The sequence below is a fragment of the Stegodyphus dumicola genome, chromosome 6 (genome assembly GCF_044657685.1).
Source record: "Stegodyphus dumicola isolate Sdum_Otavi_A_Nest chromosome 6, ASM4465768v1".
In the NCBI taxonomy this organism is placed as follows: Eukaryota; Metazoa; Arthropoda; class Arachnida; order Araneae; family Eresidae; genus Stegodyphus; species Stegodyphus dumicola.
Genome location: NC_140773.1, coordinates 153,000,248 through 153,019,523, shown reverse-complemented (window position 1 = coordinate 153,019,523; position 19,276 = coordinate 153,000,248). Strand labels below are relative to the sequence as shown.

Sequence of the window (19,276 nt, the reverse complement as noted above, 5' to 3'; positions counted from 1 at the left end):
TAATTATATCTTCAAAAGTGGAATCTTTCAAATTGTTTCTATATTTTGACTTTATTATTTCATATCGGAGTATACACGCTCTCAGATATATGTACTTCAGAACATTGATACAATTTGAAGTCCAAAATCTCTCAATTTTGGATATTTCTCTTTATAATTTGAATATTTCTATTCCAGTTACTCCACGAGATGTAAAAAATGGGTCAACCTGCAGGTCGCATAATTCTTTTTGATATTTAAGATCAACGGAGTTGATATCAATATTAATTGGATCATAAAATAAATCAATAAACGTTTTAGATCATCAAATTGAGAAAATCTTTCATTGAAATCTGTAATTAGCATATTCGATTTTGGTAGAAATATTTTAAAATTCGCTTCTATATTACATTCCTTTATTTCTTCATAGATCTCTTTGCAAGATTCAAAATGAAATAAATTATTTTGCTCTAAATTAAACCTTAACAATTTTAATTTGTTTCTAAATCCAGTAACATTTATAAAGGCAACACACATTTTGATCTTGTCCTTGCAAGGATTTATTCAAAATATTTAAATAATTTGTAATGTCCGTTAGGAAACCAATAGAATAAATAAAATTTTCATCAACTAAATTTGCTGTCAAATTTTCATCGACGGCAATTTCTGTGAGAAACAGATGAACTTCTTTTCGAAATGTAAAGAACCTCCTCAAGCACTTTCCAGCACTTAACCAACGAACGTTACTATGTAAAAGCAGATCTCCATACTCGAGTTTCCAATTCATCCAAAAATGTTTTAAATTTTCGGTGTGTAAAAGAACGATTTCCGCCGCGAATTAAATTAGTAATTTTGCAAACCTTGTCCATTACGTCTTTTAGTTATAGGGATAAACCGCATAATGTCTCCTGATGGATAATACAGTGTAACATACGATATGTTATTCCTTCTTTTTGCAAAAGTCCCGCGAGCACAATATTTTTGCTCGTCATAGCTCTAGCACTGTCGGTTACAATAGCAGTGCACTTGTCAAATCCGTCATACTGCTCTACTGAACATTTTAATTGTTTGTAAATATCTTCACCTTTTGTTGTTCCGTGTAATGATTGTAACTTTAAAAGTTCTTCTGAATAATTATAGTTTTCATTTACAGTTCTTATAAAGACAAGCATTTGAGACTTGTATGGGAAATGTCTGTGCTTTCGTCCAGTGCTACCGAAAAATAGCAGCAACTATTTATTAGGTTTTCTAATTTATTAGTGGCATGCATGCTAATCTCGTTTACACGTCGGCTTACAGTCTTGTGAGAAAATGATACTGTTTGAAATTTTCTTACCATTTCGTCGTCATTAAATGCCTGAGCCATTTTTTGGCACATTTTTTAATGAATTGTCCATCCAAAAATGGCTTCTCTGCCTTTACTATTTCTAAACAAACTTCAAACGATGCAGTTACAGATGCTTCTTAAAATTTTGGTTCTTGATTAAAATTAATCGTTTTAAGATCCAGCTGCTTTTTCATTTTTTTCACTAGTAGTATTTCCATGTCTCGCGTGTACGAATGATACTTTTTTTCATGCATGGAAAGATAATGGCGCTTCAATTATTCTTTACACACATCTATGATTTGTATTCTTTACACACAGCTATGATTTGTAAACATTCCATACACTGGTTTACCATTCTTGTTCAGAATAAATAAATAATCTATCTCCTAGCAATCTTGAAATTCTCGATTTTCCAGGTCTACTTTTCTTTTATTAGTAGCACTCATATTCAATAATTATTTTAATTAATAAATAAATATAAAATTAAGTTAATATTATAACACAATCACCCCTCAACAAATTCTAGACAAGACTGCACTCGCATGAATGCATGAATCAACCAAATAGCGCAGGGTAGTGTGCGAATCACGTGCGCCAACCGTAGATAAACAACAACCAACCACAAATATAATTTTTTTTTTTTTTTTCCTCCAACAACAACAATGAAGTTAAGCAAACTAAATAGTACCTACTTTAAATTCAAATTAGATTTAAATTTCCACATAGTAAAATAATTTTAATATTAATAATAATAATTTAGTCACATAAATTTATTCATAGTAAAATGTACTCGCGGGCCGTAAAAATAATTTGGCGGGCCGTATACGGCCTTCGGGCCGCCAGTTGGTTGGTTTAGATTTGGTTTATTAGATTACGCCAAAGCACTCGAGGGCTATCTGCCTTAAGGGAGGGATGCCTTCGTGGAGGACTTTTTAAGGGAAACTGGCTCGTATACACGTTACACATGGGGAAAACCACGAAAACACCCATGCAGCCAGCCCGTTCGCGGGATTCGGCTGCCAGTTGGACGGCCCTGATATAGAGTATAATTCAAAACTTTTATTCCTCCAGATCGATTGATAAAAAATTTTGCCTCACTGACCACAGATCGGGAATCAGAATATAATGGATTTCTTTAACGCCGCTAATATCAGTCAGCACAGAATTTGTGAACATTCTTGTATTTCAGTGCTATGTGGACATTTGAGATTTATACACCTGAAGAAATAAAGCAAGTTTCCATAACCTTGTTCAATAACCTAATGAATTTTTTTAAAAAGAAAACACCTTTAAGACAGTCATGGACATTCAGGAGAACTCTTTGCGTAACAAAATTGAACATAGTGTGTAGAGACATTAGGTAATTTTTGGAAGCAGAAGAGATGAAAAATTAGCATCGCCTTCGCCGTGAATCGAACCACGGACCTCTGAAATCCCGGCTCAGTGTGCTGACCACTACACCACGAAGGCACGCTAAGAAGGCGTGAGAAATACCTTACATACCCCCCTTTTAAAGGGGACTGGGGTTTTTAGAGGACCCAATCGCCAAATCCTGGGTGGGGAGAATCCTCATCCAACACCCTTTTAGTTCGGGTGCCACTGTATAGACATTAGGTATTTTTGGACGCAGGCAAGATGAAAAATAGCAACCGCCTTCGCCGGGAATCGAACCACGGACCTCTGGAATACCGGCCCAGCGTGCAGAACCACTACACCACGAAGGCATGCTAGGAAAGGGGGAGAACTACCTCATATACTCCCCTTTTTAAATGGCGACTGGGGTTTTTAAGGGACCCAATCGCCAAATCATGGGTGTGGAGAATTCTCATCCAACACTCTTTTAGTTCGGACGCCACTGTAGAGACATTAGGATTAATTGGAAAAGCCGGAGAGATGAAAAATTAGCAAACGCCTTCGCCAGGAATCGAACCACGGACCTCTGGAATACCGGCCCAGCGTGCACAACCAGTACACCACGAAGGCACGCTAGGAAAGACGGAGTGATAATCATGTTCTTTAAAGGGACCACAACAAAAAAGATCAAAATCGCTTTGAAATGCGGGTATCGCCTCACGGAGATTTTAATATATTTTGTAAAACAGTATAAATAGTTTTATTGTTTCTAAGCTTAAAATTAATTTTTTATATCTTAAGCGATTTTAATACCTGTAATAAATGTAACATTATTAAAATGATTCTGAAAACATAATGATCTTCGAAACTTATCCACAGCTATTACAAACTTTTATATATGTTGGATAGCTATAAATACTGAAATATATTATCAAATATATTCTAAAATGATGCAAAATGTAAATCTTAAATATCAATGTATGTACTGAGAAAAACATCAATGTACGCATAAAGTTATGCAGTACAGCCTAACGTACAATTATTCACACTGCTTTTTAATAATGCATTCTATGTATGAAAAGTTTGATTCATGTTATAATGCAATTATGTTTCACAAAAGTACAATGGTTTACTTTTAAGAAAGTGCTATGAAAGAAGGAAGAAAAACCAAAACTTTTTTAGTAAATGCAGTTTGCAAAAGTTTACTACTAGGAAAATGCTACAGCAAATAAGTGGAACGGGCAAGAATGCAAGACAGAGGAGCGTCGTAAAGTGAAAAATTCACCTTGTATGTGTTGAATGTGAACCTCCTATACGCCCCAGAAACGTGCTTTTAACCTTTATGCGGAATTTCATGAAAGTGTGGGAGAACATATCGAACCAAACCAGCAGCATCCTCCCTTTATATGTGTGTGACACACTGGGCAAAGATTCAATCTCGGATGATGAAGAGCGGAATGGGAGCAAGCAAACGCTGAATGCCATACGAGACATGGCTACAGTCCAAAGCCAGACTCTTAAGTTCGTATTTCTGACAATTTCATCAGAAGCCACACAAGTTTTTATTTCTATCATAGCAATTTCGCAATTTTACATTTCCAAGATGAAATTCTCAAACTGGAAAAAGAGAGAGAGAGAGAGAGCGAAAGAGAGAAGGAAGTCTTATTAAATATGCTATAAACAATACGTTTATTATTAATACTACACCTATCTTATCTAGGCTTTCACACAATCCAAGATTCCTTTGCAGCACAAAGTTTATTCGAATTCATAATTTCAGTCGGTATTGATATTTTTATCTCACAAAATTTTCATAAAAACGAAAATTATAAAAAGAAAAGGACGCTTATTTCATGTACAGTAGAAATATTTATAATTTAAAATTTTACACTACTATCTGATCTTGACCTGATTAACATTTAGAGTTAACATACTCTGGCAAGCATCCTACAATCCTATATTTAAGTGTGATATATTTTCATTTTATTCCGAATGCAATTTAATTAGACTTCAAGGCTGACTAATCACTTACTACTAATAACATTTTCGAAAAAGGGGAAATAATATTCTGTCTATTCTTAAAAAGTCACTTCTTTTTTCGTATTCTTCTTGCCTACAGATTATCTATGAGGTTGATCGTAAAGAAACGTAGTATTTTAATTTACCAAATTTATTACTTTCCGAAATCACCTTTTTCCCGGACAGGGTTAGAAGTGGGTGACCAATGAAGATGGCAGACAAAAGATTTTGAAGATGCTGATACTAGTCAAATCCACATATCACCACATATAGTAAAATTATACCTGCCTAAATAGACTGCCTAAAAATGTTTTTGGTAAAATTCCAACTTTAAAGAGTAGCGTGCCGAAAAGGGTTAAATTACATCAAGGCTACAACGTTTATTTATCCCTAATTAATACGCACTTTAACATTTTTTAAGTGCAAAGTACTTAATACTTTCCCAATAACACATGCTGTTGACGCAGCATTAAGAAAATAAAAGATTATCAAAATTAATTATTATGGTAATTTGGATAGAACACTAAGAATCGTTTATGACATTTTTGTTCGATATAGTGTTCGATACTGTAAAAAAAAATTGGGGAAGGGGCTAAGAACTCATTACTAAACAGGATGAATTCAGTAAGATAAAAAGCAGTCCACGATGGGTTTATATGAGTTAGAATGAAACAACGATCATTTCTGCGTTATAATACAGTATCAAACACTTATCAGGTCTTTCGATAAACAACAGCCCAACCTTCAAACATAAATGAATAGAAGGACTCCGCGCACGCTCAATAAACGCTTCTCTCTTCAAATTGTAATTAGGGTATAATTATTAATTTCCAATACATATATTTCAGCACTTGTTTGAGAAGATTGAAAGATAAAGATACACGCCACTCATACGTTTGCACTTACTTCATAAACCCACAAAATTCTATAACTTAATATTAACAATGACATGACAGAGAAGGGTCAACACGTATCTTCCGTTCATATACGAGAACAATTGTAAAAATACGAAGCAACACTGAATTATACTGCCCTTTTCCTAACAATATAACTTCAGTTTTGAATTGGATAATATTTCATCCACTTCCTCTCGTCCGCCCACAAAAGTACCATCCAGGAACTGATAATCATGTGATTAGACAGGTATGTCAGAAATTCTTTTAGGAGCAAACAGGAACTTAATACAAGAACTTAGTTGAAACTGAATTTGATAAATGTATTGCAATATAACTCATTTGAAGCGCAACAATCAATTAACAAAATCGGTGAAATGATATTATAAATACCTTAAAAGCAAGTGATCATTGAACTTTTCATTTTCCTAATCTACAGCAATGTTGTGTAGCAAATTTAATAAAATTAAGTGAATCATAGAAATCAAAATTTTAATTTGTAAATATTCAAAATTTTAGCTACACAAGTATTCATTTATTTGGCTTATTAATTCTAGTGCAATCTATTTCGGTTATTTAGTTTTACGCGAACAGCGTCTTCAATCTTGTACACTCAGACAACGGATATAGGTGAATTTTCATGTAATAAACTCAGTTTTTCATCATAAAAATTAAGTCAATCTTTTAGTATTTAATATCAATAGTTGCAGAAAAATTAGCTCTTTAATTTGATATAACTTTTGTTTTCCTAACTTCAATTTCATTTTAGTTATGAGCTTTAATTAATAGATTTTTTCCGTTGTCATTGTGATTTCTATTCTGGGGGAAGAAGTTTCCCTCTTTCCGGTAAAATAGTCGTTTTTTCGAATTTTCAGCGCTCTTTCGTTGGGACTGCGTACAGGGTTATTGAAATTCCAAGTTCTCCCCTTCGCGACGCGTGGCTGATTGGCAATGGCTTGGCGACTTAGAATTTACGTTGGGGGGTTTCAAAGTGGTGGTTTTGGCGAGATTGTTAGCATGAAGGAATGCTGAAGTTGCAACTAGTTTCATTTTTGGCGGGGCGTGAGCACTGCCAAAAATTTATTCCCGCGCCTTCACTTTAACGGGCTGTTTTGAGGGACGAGGACACTTTTTCGGACTTTTGCCTTGCCTTCTGATGCTGTACACGCCGGCAGCTGATTTTGCCGAGGAGATGAAAATTTTTACCGTTGGAACTACGGGCCTCTTGCCCCTGCGCTTTGAGCGAGGGCCCTAGTTGTTGGCATCATTGTCCTCAACCTAATCTTTTTTTTTTTTTTCTTTCATCAGTTTTTGTGTTTGAGTATTTACGTTTAGGTTCTCAAGAAAAATACAGAAAAATCTACGAAAAGCGATGCCTGCTCCGAGGTCTCTACAATAGAATGCTTCATTTGGCTGTTGTCTACACTACATTAGAATGCTTCATTTGGCTTGTCTACACCCCGTTGCGTCTACGACCCTTGGAAATGGATTCGTCGTTTCCACCAACAGATTTTCCGATGTAAATTCCAAAATTCTTCTCCTTGCTGAACGACTCGTAACTTCAATCCTGGACTATAATTCAACTACCTTAAAGATGTGGAACCTCCATAGTTCATCCTAAATCAAGTAGAAACGTCTCGGCTCCATTGAAAAATTTCATCTATTTGCGAACTCGTTTCCTTCCACATGCTCGCCAGCAGTCTTCCTGGGCTTCAATGGTCATTCTTTCCATATGATGGATTTCTCCTGCTCCTTATCACCTGCTTGCCGTGTTTTTTTTTTTTTTTTTTTTTTTTTTTGTTGTTGTTGTTGTTGTTGTTGTTGTTGTTAAATGTTTAAAAATTCTGCAGTTAATAATGATTGAAATAACTTAATTTGTTGAATTAAAATTTTGTAGTTGAGTAATTTAACCTAATTCTAATGAAATCATTTTTGTTTGTCGATAAAGTAAATTATTAGATTGGCTAAGGAAATATAACCTTATTTAAATTATTGTAACTTAGTTAGATTGGTTAAGGAAAATAAGTTCTTCATGAAATTATTTAATTGAACTTGTGGATTTCTTTCATAGTGAGGATTGATTTGTAAAGGTGTCATTATTTGAGCTTCTTTGCTCCTCTTGGGACTAAAATTGCTTGTAGGATATAATAGCCTGAATTCCATTAATATTTTACCCGGTTAAATTATTCTTTTGAAAATAGAAGTTATTATGTGCAATAACTTGAATTCCATTGCTTTTGATTAATGTTACTAAGTGCAATAACCTGCAGTACATTAGTATTGATTATTCTGTGTGAAGTGTTTCTATTTTTTTTTTTTTTTTTTTTGAAAGGTGTAACTTGTTAATTATATTTTTTTTTTTCTCCCCGGGGAGGGTATTGTTTATTTATCCAAAGTTTTATCTGATATGTTTACCTGATTGTAATAGAAATAATAGTTGATATTATAAAAGCTAAGATAAAAGAAAATTACTCTGTAGGAGTATGCATTTGTAGAAATCAATATTTTACAGTACAGCTTGAATATAATTTGTTTACGAAGTTAATTATACATAGTGTAATCATCAGTATGTGACAGTACTGATTGAATATAATTTGCTTTCAAATTAATGGATAAAGTAATTGTTGAAGAATTTAATAAATCGGCTCACTTTTCTAGATCAGTCAATGGTTATTTTATTTTTGTGTGCTCATGATTTTCACCAGTCTACTTCTCAAATTGATTTCAGGGTTAATCTGAAAACACAACGCAATGTTCAGATTTTATTGATACTAGTATATTACTGTTGATAGAAAATTTTAAGTGTTATGGTCAACTGAATAGGAAACCTACCTACCTTACTATCTAACTACAACATAAAATTTTTGGCTCCCAATTTTTGCAAAAATGTTATGTTGTAGTTAGATAGTAAGGTAGGTAGGTTTCCTATTCAGTTGACCATAACACTTAAAATTTTCTATCAACAGTAATATACTAGTATCAATAAAATCTGAACATTGCGTTGTGTTTTCAGATTAACCCTGAAATCAATTTGAGAAGTAGACTGGTGAAAATCATGAGCACACAAAAATAAAATAACCATTGACTGATCTAGAAAAGTGAGCCGATTTATTAAATTCTTCAACAATTACTTTATCCATTAATTTGAAAGCAAATTATATTCAATCAGTACTGTCACATACTGATGATTACACTATGTATAATTAACTTCGTAAACAAATTATATTCAAGCTGTACTGTAAAATATTGATTTCTACAAATGCATACTCCTACAGAGTAATTTTCTTTTATCTTAGCTTTTATAATATCAACTATTATTTCTATTACAATCAGGTAAACATATCAGATAAAACTTTGGATAAATAAACAATACCCTCCCCGGGGAGAAAAAAAAAATATAATTAACAAGTTACACCTTTCAAAAAAAAAAAAAAAAAAAAAAATAGAAACACTTCACACAGAATAATCAATACTAATGTACTGCAGGTTATTGCACTTAGTAACATTAATCAAAAGCAATGGAATTCAAGTTATTGCACATAATAATTTCTATTTTCAAAAGAATAATTTAACCGGGTAAAATATTAATGGAATTCAGGCTATTATATCCTACAAGCAATTTTAGTCCCAAGAGGAGCAAAGAAGCTCAAATAATGACACCTTTACAAATCAATCCTCACTATGAAAGAAATCCATAAGTTCAATTAAATAATTTCATGAAGAACTTATTTTCCTTAACCAATCTAACTAAGTTACAATAATTTAAATAAGGTTATATTTCCTTAGCCAATCTAATAATTTACTTTATCGACAAACAAAAATGATTTCATTAGAATTAGGTTAAATTACTCAACTACAAAATTTTAATTCAACAAATTAAGTTATTTCAATCATTATTAACTGCAGAATTTTTAAACATTTAACAACAACAAAAAAAAAAAAAAAAAAAAAAACACGGCAAGCAGGTGATAAGGAGCAGGAGAAATCCATCATATGGAAAGAATGACCATTGAAGCCCAGGAAGACTGCTGGCGAGCATGTGGAAGGAAACGAGTTCGCAAATAGATGAAATTTTTCAATGGAGCCGAGACGTTTCTAGTTGATTTAGGATGAACCATGGAGGTTCCACATCTTTAAGCTAGTTGAATTACAGTCCAGGATTGAAGTTACGAGTCGTTCAGCAAGGAGAAGAATTTCGGAATTTACATCGGAAAATCTGTTGGTGGAAACGACGAATCCATTCCCAAGGGTCGTAGACAAGCCAAATGAAGCATTCTATTGTAGCGTAGAGAACAGCCAAATGAAGCATTCTATTGTAGAGACCTCGGAGCAGGCATCGCTTTTCGTAGAATTTTTCTGTATTATTTTTCTTGAGAACTTAAACGTAAATACTCAAACACAAAAACTGATGAAAGAAAAAAAAAAGATTAGGTTGAAGACAATGATGCCAACAACTAGGGCCCTCGCTCAATGCCCAGGGGCAAGAGGCCCGTAGTTTCAACGGTAAAAATTTTCATCTCCTCGGCAGAATCAGCTGCCGGCGTGTACAGCATCAGAAGGCAAGTCAAAAGTCCAAAAAAGTGTCCTCGTCCCTCAAAACAGCCCGTTAAATGGGAACGCGCGGGAATACCAACTTGGCAGTGCTCACGCCCCGCCAAAAATTAAACCAGTTGCAACTTCAGCATTCCTTCATGCTAACAATCTCCCCAAAACCACCACTTTGAAACCCCAACGGAAATTCTAAGTTGCCAAGCCACCGCCAATCAGCCACGCCTCGCGAAGGGGAGAACTTGGAATTTCAATAACCCTGTAAGCAGTCCCAACGAAAGAGCGCTGAAAACTCGAAAAAACGACTATTTTACCGGAAAGAGGCAAACTTCTTCCCCCAGAATAGAAATCACAATGACAACGGAAAAAATCTACTAATTAAAGCTCATAACTAAAATGAAATTGAAGTTAGGAAAACAAAAGTTATATCAAATTAAAGAGCTAATTTTTCTGAAACTATTGATATTAAATACTAAGAGATTGACTTAATGTTTATCATGAAAAAATGAGTTTATTACATGAAAATTCACCTATATCCATTGTCTGAGTGTACAAGATTGAAGATGCTGTTCGCGTAAAACTAAATAACCGAAATAGATTGCACTAGAATTAATAAGCCAAATAAATGAATATATCCAAACTTGTTGTTTAGCTAAAATTTTGAATATTTACAAATTAAAATTTTGATTTCTATGATTCACTTAATTATATTAAACTTGCTACACAACAGCAATAAATTTACTTTATACCCAACAATATCTGTAAAATAAATTATTTAAAAAAAACTGAGTGAGAGAGTAATCTTGCACTGAAAAAGCATTTTAAGATATAGATAATTATATAATCGAGATTTATAACATACAATTTATATTCGATAAGAAATACGAGAATTTCGTGATAACACTGTTCTTGTGACTGTCATGAATGCTTTATATTTTATCTTTGTTAAACTATCATTATATGGTTTATTGTAAAATGTTTTATATACAAATTCAGGTTATGTACTGTTCAAAACATTCTATGTGTTCAAAAAATACTGTAAATACGGCTTGAATGAAGCTGTTATAATAGTTTTTAATTAATTAAAATTAAGAAGTTAAGATGGAAATACAGTCACACTGTAAATAATTTACTTCTTCCTTACAACCACGGCCCAGCGGTCACTTAACTCTGATAGTTCGACCAAGGTTCGATTCCAAGAGAACCGGCTAGTTACATGGGCGTTTTATGGATTATCTCCATGTGAAATCAGCCACTTTACCTTATAAAGCCCTCCTCGAAGTCACCTCTCCAGATAGCTCTCGCATGCTCTGCCATAAATCTGATGTGGACAACACATGTCTTCCTTGTACGGCTTTTTAAATTATACATATTTTATGCTGTACTTCATTTAAACTTATTTCCTCGAATTTCATTGGAGATTTACTTCTCATTCAATAAATTCAGTTCTCATTTCGCGGCGAGACAAAAATATATAAAAACTCAAAACATCTTCAATAAAAATTGTAAATTACATATAAACCTAAAACATCGAACACAGTTAATTTTTTTTAAGTTTCTATTCAAAAACAAACAATTCGGCCAACGAACAGGAAGAACAAATTTTCGATGCATAAAATTCAAAGTTAACGTTCGGTGCCACTGGGAAAAAGACACAGAAGTTGGCGCACCAACTGACTTAATTTACTATTCCATTGAGAGTTTCAAATGTAAACAAATGACGGCCTCGTTAGGCCTCGCGCCACTTTTAAATTGTTGATAAACAAGTGTTGCATGCAGATTATTTAAAGGCATGAAAACCTTAACCGGTACATAACGACAACATAATTCAAACACTTTTAAAGCAAAAAATGCACAAATTACCAATATATAAGAATAGAAATACAGAGCTCACCAAGCTGGATAACAAGCTGAGAATATATACGTTTGGTACGGCCGTCAGCAATGAAAAAGGGAGAGTGAGCTCCTTTTGTGCTCTGCATGATATAGTATGATACAATTGAATGATATAGCAGTCCCATATACAAAATTTCAATGTTCTAAGGCTACTTAGTTTTTGAGTTATATAAGGTATATACGTATGTACGTACAGACAACACGAAAAAAAGTCTCTTCTGAATTCATTATAAATCTATTATGCAATTCGTTTTGGATAAAAAAGTTCTTTAATCTGTCTGTACGTACAGATTTCACGAAAAAAAAGTCATTAAAATGGATTCGAGAGGAGTCATAATTTTTTTCGTTTAAATAAGATAATTTTTCGCGATTACAGTACTTTCTTTACCTCGTACAAGGAAGTAAAAACTTGCAAATGCAATTTTCCATCAAGAAGGTTTACTTTACAAAGTTGGATCATCAGTGCCTAAAAGTTATGGAAATAGGACAAAATTATGTACTTTAAATGCTTGTGGAGCTAACAGAAAAAGGGAGGGAGTTAAAAAATGCAATTCCAGCAAATAGGTTTGCTTTATGAAGCTGAATCATTTTAACTTCACCTTTACTGATTTAAAATGCATATATAATTTTATTTTTAAATCTCCCTCCCCCCGCCTAAGTTTCAAATCTATCGGCCTATTCGCATGACTACAAGAAAAGTTAAAATCGCATATTCTGTAACTTCACGTATACGTTAAAACGCGCATTACACGTAAAATTTACAAATTCGGTTTAATAAAATTTTATGAAAGACACTTTGATCGATTTAATACATTAAATTTAAAAATCAGCATTTGTGATTTTTTAATATGTTCTTGCAGAATGTGTAGATTTCTTTGGTTTAGTGTATAGAAGCATTAAATAACATCACTTTACTGGAAAAAAAAAGACAAAAAAATTACTTCTAATGACTTGTTAAAACATATACTTGAATATATTACTTATTAGTTATGATTAACTTTTTTTATTTAGATTTTTATGAAATATGCCAATTCATAAAATGAAAAGCCAATGACAGTCTCATGTTTGCGATATCTTGCTGCAGAAGATAAAAATTAGCAAATTTAGAAAATTAGCATTTTAACAAATCCCTTAAAAATATGCAATACATGCACATTTATACAAAATAAAATTCGCAGCGAAAGGCGCACAATATCGGCGTTTCAAAACTATTATTTTCCCTTAATTAACCAGAACGACTTACAATGAAACAAATCATTTGACTTAAATTAAGAAATTATATAAAACTTGTCTATTTTTCAACCTTATAATAGTTATGAAAATTCACGGGAAACTTCATGATTCGATCACCAAAATGTGTTAATCGGACATTCCGTAATAACCCATAGTGCGGGACGAGAGGGCTGGGAACTATAAGATGGTTCGCAGTTGTTAAGACGATGATTTTCATCTGAACTGCCTACAGGCCGTAAAAATATACGAAGTTCAAAACAGGAATGGGAAATTGTTTTCAGTAGGTTCATTTTATGCGACTTGGCACAATGTTTCTGAAATAATTCAATATCCTCCTGCTGTTCCGGACAGTATGGCGTTTAGCAAAGGCTAGTACATTGCCATGACATTCGGCTCAGGTTGAACCCCAGATAAAGCATATAGTACGTTTTTGACTTATCTTCGTGGCAAAAGAAATTCAATTAAAGATGTCAAGTCCTTTAAAAAAGGCTGATTTAAGGATAAAAAGGGATACCAGACACTCGGCTTTCATCTCTCCCGGTTGCTCTTGATCAGAAACGCCATGAAGACTAAACACAGACGTTGCGTCTTTTTTCTAAATTATATAGTTATTCCATCCAATTCTTCACTACAAAATCCTAATACAGCAGTTATATAAAACTAAATTAAAAATAAATAATAATGAAAATTCTCCATTTAATTTTTTCACCTTTAACTTCCTTTTATTACGATCCTTTACAAGTTACTTAATTACTGTTAATGGTCACTTAATAGCCCCAGTTCACCTCCATCAAGGAGAATGGTCTTCACTTATCCTTCGTTCTTAATTAGTCTGAAAACATAAACATTCCAAGACTCTATCCTTAGTTTAAATTACTTCTGACCAAACTACACATATTGCGTTAAATACAATCATCTGTGAAATTTTTAAATTTCAACATATTCTACCCTCCTCCCATTCTCCACCGTAAAAACTGAGGGCTTTTTAATTTCATGTGAGGGAATAATCTAAATTTACTCTAAAATGCAATTTAAAAATTCAAAGAATTCAATAAAGCCTGAAATTTATTAAATATTCAGTTTAAAACAAATATTGATGGTAGAAGTAAAAAAAGGGAAATCCATCAGTCCCTCCCCCCCATCTTTTTAGCTCAAAGGGGAGATAGTCCAGAAGGGCTCAAAATGGCATTTTGTGGACTTTCACTATAAAAGGCGAATCACTTTTTAAATTGTTGCCACCAAATATTACCGCCCAGTATTATATTTAAAGAAATTACATAATGAAGAATCTGCATGAATATATGTGTGTTTCTCGCACTGTGAAAAACGACGGTACCTACAGCCATCAAATTTTGGGTAGGGTACGAACTGCGCCAAATTAGATCGAAAATCCCCGTCCCCCTCTTTTTTAATCCACGAACTGCGCGACGTTTCCTGTCCCCCATTTCTTTCCAAGAAGATTGGGTGCTACAAGAAGTCGTTTATCGCCATTAATGGGACATTCTATTGAGACTGCAAGCCTTATTTTCGTTTATCAATATTGTAAAAATTATGCATGTAAAACAAATATTAATTTAAAGTCTGGCGTGTGCTAAAAAATAAATTTCTTTTACACTCATTTTAAAGTTGTATGATGCTTAAAGGAATGATGAGCCAGATCTTTTTTATTCTCTGTAAGAATTAAAAACTTTCCAAATTGTAGATTTTAGTCGCTGATACATATATATCAGTTTTGAATAGTAAAATTGATAGATTAATGACATACACAAAACTGATACATAATCAACGTATCAAATATCGGATTTGTAGCTCACCTTAAATAAGTTTCTTGTCTAGATAAATATTAACAAATCTTCTTAGACAGCAGAATGGTTTTAACTTTCAAATTTACCATTTTAGTAATTAAGACACAATAACACGCCGAATAAATACTAATTCAGAAGTCAAACAACAAAAATCAGCGTTATACCTACAAAATTTTCACAGGACTAGTTTCGATGGTTTTACCGAACCATCATCTTCAGCTGCAAAACCGCAAATGAACAAGATAGGAAATAATGATTAGATAAGATAAGAAAGCCTGGACAAGAATAAGCAAGTGGCGCCATCTGTTGGCGAAACCAGAACTAAAACATAATTTCTCTAAAAGCCGAAGGCAAATTTGGATTGGAATTAGGATCGTTAACTAGAACAGAAAGATTTTTATGAATGTGAAATGCCTCTAGAAAATCCAGTTCTCCAATGGAAGATGTTTTTTGAATAATTTTGGCAGCAGAAAAATTGAAAGTGTGATTTTCGGACCAACAATGTTGAGCAACAGAAGACTTCTGTGTTTCCTTTTTTCTAACATATGCCTCATGTTCTTTGACGCGAAATTTTAAGGCTCTCCTAGTTTGGCCAATGTAAATTAAACCACACTGGCAAGGAATCCTATAAATACCCCAGGAATTCATATCCGGAATGGGGTCCTTGAGTATAGAAGTTGGAATTTTATTGATGGGAGAATAAACAACCCGAAAGTTAAACTTCTGCAAAATATGTGCAACTTTATAGCTAATTGATGGAAAGAAGGGAATGACAACAGAATTTTTATAATCTCCTAAAATAAGAGTGTGGCTTTTAGTGTGTTGAGATGAGAATTTTTTAACTGCTTGATTAATAATGTTGGGTGAAAAGCCCCTGTCAATAGCCATTGCTTTTAAATAATTTAGTTCTTCATCAAGGGCTAGTTTGGAGGAGCAAACTTGAAGAGCACGGAAAACATAGGAATAAAATGAAGCTAACTTTTGTTTAGTCGGATGACATGATTTAAAGTGTGGTGGAAGGCAAACCGATGAAGGTTTACGGTAAACTGTAGTACTGAAGTTGGATGTGTTACGTGTGACCAGAATGTCGAGAAACAGAAGGGAATTGCAAGTCTCAAGTTCAAAAGTGAACTGAATAAATTGTATCAAATTTAGGTACTGCCTCGTATCCTTTAGCTAAATATTTAGTTTCTAGATTTTCCACTCTCTTAGACAATAACATTTACACCATAAAAAATTCAATAGAGTTTGTAAAAAAGGTTAAAAACATTTCTCCTAGTAATTTACTCATGGTTTCTTTTGATGTAAAATCATTATTCACCAATGTGTCAGTGGAGGGTGCATTAAGATGTCTAGAAACCAGACTTCGCGAATTTCATTTCTCTTGCATCGAAATTGATGAGCTAATTTCTCTCACTCAACTCTGTTTGAAACAAACACATTTTGTTTTCCAAAATAAATATTACAAGCAAACTGAGGGATTAACCATGGGAAGCCCCCTCAGTCCCATCCTGGCTGATATCTACATGCATTATTATGAATCAAAATTGTTTGAAACTTTAAACTTCCCGGCATGGTTCCGCTACGTAGACGATACTTTTACCCTGTTTGAAGGTAATAAAGATGATTTAAATAAAGTTCTTTCAACAATGAATTCTATTGATCCTGCTATTCAGTTCACTTTTGAACTTGAGACTTGCAATTCTCTTCCGTTTCTCGACATTCTGGTCACACGTAACACATCCAACTTCAGTACTACAGTTTACCGTAAACCTTCATCGGTTTGCCTTCCACCACACTTTAAATCATGTCATCCGACTAAACAAAAGTTAGCTTCATTTTATTCCTATGTTTTCCGTGCTCTTCAAGTTTGCTCCTCCAAACTAGCCCTTGATGAAGAACTAAATTATTTAAAAGCAATAGCTATTGACAGGGGCTTTTCACCCAACATTATTAATCAAGCAGTTAAAAAATTCTCATCTCAACACACTAAAAGCCACACTCTTATTTTAGGAGATTATAAAAATTCTGTTGTCATTCCCTTCTTTCCATCAATTAGCTATAAAGTTGCACATATTTTGCAGAAGTTTAACTTTCGGGTTGTTTATTCTCCCATCAAGGAGGTTTTTAAACATAAAGGTTATTTAACTTTGTTACAAATGCCATATTTTAATACTAGAAACGAACTTTATTATATTTAACTAGAAACGAACTTTATTATATTTAATACTAGAAACGAACTTTATTATATTTAACTTTATTATATTTAATACTAGAAACGAACTTTTAACAAATTCCATATTCTAATACTAGAAAATATTAATTCTGTTTTACACCTGATGTACTTTGGCATACATTTAATTTCTAGTATACATTTAATTAATAAATTGATAATTATGAGCGTCATCAGAATTTTTATAATTAACAAACAACAAAAAAAATTCAAACTCCCTTATATTCATATCCTGGGATTTTCAGTCTCCCTTTTAATCCATTCCTTTTTCACATATTGTTGCACTGTACTCAAGTTTTCATGTATGTAAAATTTATATAATTTGTATTGTATTTATGCTAATTTATATTTAAATGATAATTTTTACAAATTCTTGCTTCATAACTCTAGTTAACAGAAGATGTTTCTAACACCTTGGCAAAGCTTAATCTTCAGAATGTAGCTTATTTTCTAACCTAGTTTCAGGCTGACTTATTTGTAAAATTAGTTACTTGAAATTATTTGTTAACAAAGATGGTCACTAAATCACGCTAATAATATTTCTAACTGTTGTAATTTATATGCAACGAGTTCATACGATTTATAATATAATTCATTTATAATTTTTTTCAGCAGTATTGAAATTAATAGCAGATATTGATAATGTTATAGATTTAGATTAGAATGATCTAGTTGCCATTGCCTTCTTCACTCATGCTTTTATGCTACTTCCTAATATTTCATAATGGCATACAGGTAAGTTTAACTTATTCATTAAACATGTAAATCTCTAATTCCGCCAACTTTTGTTTTTACGTGTGCTGTATCTTCTATTTTCTTTAATATACTGTTCAGCCCAATTTCAAAAGGTCTTATGATCAAGCGGAAAAGTCACTAAACATTGGTAGTTCGACCCGAGTTTCTAGTCCCAGTGATCCCCTAAATCTTTCTTTTTTTGTACTTATTTACTGTGTAAAAATGTATAGTAAAAATTTCAGTTCATGAAGTAAAAACACTTTTAAAATTTATTCTTTAAAAATACTACAAAATTTTTCACCTTAGCGTGTCTTTTTACAAATCCCTCTGATAAGAAAAAATAAGGAAAGAAATTAACTCGGTTTCGGTGATTGATACCTCAGTGCAAATTATGTGTAACTTTTTCCAAAAGCATACAGTTTATATGGATATCAATAAATTATGGATTATTTCTCATCTAATTTTCTTAACATTTTTATTCCAGAATTTTCCTTTCGCACTGTAGTTTTTAACTTATGAGTTTTCTATAATAATTTACATTTGTTTATAATTTTACGCGAATGAAAGTGATTATTTAATTGTATAAGCTTTGCTGAAAGATAAACTTGAAAACAAAATTCTATCACTTGCGGTCAAGAAAGTGTTTGATGTAATAATTATTATATATTTTCTTTGATAGTTTTTATTTAATTTCTTTCATTTATGCATTACTACATAGTTCTTTTCAAAAAATATTTTTCTGTGCCGCTATGTTCATATTTCAGTTTCAAGGAATGCGTGCTCCGTGTAGGGTATATAATGCTTAATAAACTTATGATATGAAAGAGATCTAAATTCTCTTCTCATTTCTGCTGTATTTTTTAATTTTCAACCCCTAAGAAATTTACTCTAGAAATCTTAAACACTTATTTCCTGGAATAAATTCCAGAAAGGATTAAGCATGACTTAATTCGCAATAATAATAAAAGAAGGCGTTATCTTTGTTGTTGCCGAAGCTTAGTTTCTCTAGATTGGCAACAAATCCACTATTCATTTATAAAAAATATATTTCTTTATTTTTATTTTCCTCTTGGCTACAGTTGGCTTCGAAAAATAAAATTGTAACCCTGTGGCCAACGGGGGAAAGAAATTCTGATCGGCGCAGTTGGACTATCTCAGGACGAGCGGGGGGGGGGGATTTTCTTCAGCGCATTTGGAGTACACCCAAATTTTGAATAACATAATCCTCCATGCGAACATGCGCACCTGGAAGCCC

General features: G+C 32.9%; 1 protein-coding gene and 1 non-coding gene across 5 annotated transcripts in view; both read right to left on the bottom strand.

Annotated features, from left to right (window-relative positions):
- Nucleotides 1–19,276, bottom strand: part of LOC118184470 (disks large 1 tumor suppressor protein-like) — a 711,253-nt gene that overhangs the window by 566,913 nt on the left and 125,064 nt on the right. The gene's annotated exons all lie outside the window — the stretch shown is intronic.
- TRNAP-GGG (transfer RNA proline (anticodon GGG)) lies at nucleotides 2,704–2,776 on the bottom strand. The gene has a single exon. It is a non-coding gene; the product is annotated as a tRNA-Pro (tRNA).